We start from the raw sequence: 1,687 nt of genomic DNA, 5'->3' as shown, positions 1-1,687 counted from the left end.
GGGCAGAAACGCACAGCGGTCAGTGAGCTCACAGCTGGCCAGGCCCAGAGCGCTGGGGGCGCAGGCCCCTGTCCGTGGGCCGGGGCGAGTGGGCAAACCTCCCCCTCGGCGGGTGGCTCGTCCACAGCCCACGCCACCCTGTGACCTGCACCCTGCAGGGGCCTGGGGCCGCCCCGCAGCCTGTGGCTCGGCACCAGCCTCTTCGGTTTAGGGATGTCGAGGTGGAGGAGAAAAGGGACAAACGGGCACAGACAGCGAGTCCGGCGGCGAGGCCGGTGGAGCGCGTCCCCGTTCTGCCGCACGGGGGTGGCGGAGCCCACGGCGCACGCGAGTGACGGCTCGTCCCCGCGGTGAATGCGTCCGCGGGCAGAGGGGGCGGCGGCCACCTGGCTCCGAGGACCTGGCTTACAACGCGTCTCAGGTCCCAGGGCCGGCGACGAGGCCGTGCTGGACCGAGCAGGCAGCTTTAAGCTCTCTGCCCCGTGAGCAGCATCGCCAAACGGGCGCGAGCAAGAGATGGGACAGGGCGGGGTGGGCGGAGGCGGGCGGGCCCCCCGCCGCTGAGCGGAGCCCCGAGCCCCGAGCCCGCCCTCGCACAGGTTGACCCGTCCTTTAGGGGCGGGGTGGTTCTCCCCACGCAATGTTCCGGTGCCTTTGCTGGAGGAGGTTCACGAGCTAACGGTCACCTGTGCCTGTCCCAGTGCCCGGGGACCACACCTGACACCTGTGGGCAACGAGGCCAACCCTGACCGGCCTCCAAGGCACAGAGCTGCTGAGGGTGAATCCGTCCCTGCAGACTGCCCATGACACGTGCTGGGAAAACACGCAAGCCGGTCACAGGGAGGACCCGGCTCATCCCTGTACCTGTCCTTGGTCACATGACTTCGGACAATCGCTCACAAAACCCAGCGTCCAGTGTCCCAAGGCGGTGAGGACAGGTCAGTGTATCTAACTCTGAAGCAGCTCATCTCCAGGGTCACCCTACCCCGTTCGGGTCACCCCGTCCCAGGTGCATGGCACAGGCAGTGGCTCGACCAGGCGGCGCGTTGGCAGGGAGCTCGGCACGGCCCACCCCTCATTTGGGGTCTCTTGGGCCTTTACACGCCGGGCTCTGCGTTGTTTCCGGACGGAGCCACACCCGCCTCAGACCCTGTGTTCACTGTGTTCGCTGCAGACGCGTCACCACAGACGGAGAGGATCAAACGATGCCCGCTGACCACCCCAGTGGCTGGGCCGGAAGCGTGGGCGTGGCAGGGACCAGTGCCTGCCCAGGGCACCCCAGGCTCCCACGCCCCCCCCCCACTTCCAGGCTCAGTCAGGTCGTCCCCTGTGGCTCCAGGACTGAGTCCCCGTGCGCTGCCGGCTGCGAGCCAGGGGCTGCTCTCAGCCCGAGGCTCCCGCGCCCTTTCCCGCACGACCCTCCACCCCCACAGCCAGCAGCGGAGACCCTCCCTCGGGCAAGTCTTCTCGCCAGGAAGGCGCCCGGTCCTGGTCCAGGCTCACCTGATTAGGTCAGGCCCACCCAAGACAATCTTCCTTTTACGATGCACTGACTCTGGACCACGATTACGTGCAAAGCGAAGACCCCGCAGCGGGAAGGCCTCGAGCGGGTCCAGCCTCCACACACAGGGCCCACTGTTCCAGCCGCTGCGCCTCTGGGGCTCGGGGTGGTGAACGAGTGCTCCCC

The 1,687-nt window shown here is 68.2% G+C and overlaps 1 protein-coding gene across 1 annotated transcript in view; it reads right to left on the bottom strand.

Annotated features, from left to right (window-relative positions):
- PGBD5 (piggyBac transposable element derived 5) overlaps nt 1-1,687 on the bottom strand; it is a 14,989-nt gene that overhangs the window by 8,165 nt on the left and 5,137 nt on the right. The window lies entirely within an intron of this gene.

The sequence above is a fragment of the Pteropus vampyrus genome, unplaced genomic scaffold, assembly GCF_000151845.1.
Source record: "Pteropus vampyrus isolate Shadow unplaced genomic scaffold, Pvam_2.0 Scaffold412, whole genome shotgun sequence".
In the NCBI taxonomy this organism is placed as follows: domain Eukaryota; kingdom Metazoa; phylum Chordata; class Mammalia; order Chiroptera; family Pteropodidae; genus Pteropus; species Pteropus vampyrus.
This window is presented reverse-complemented; position numbering and strand designations above follow the sequence as displayed.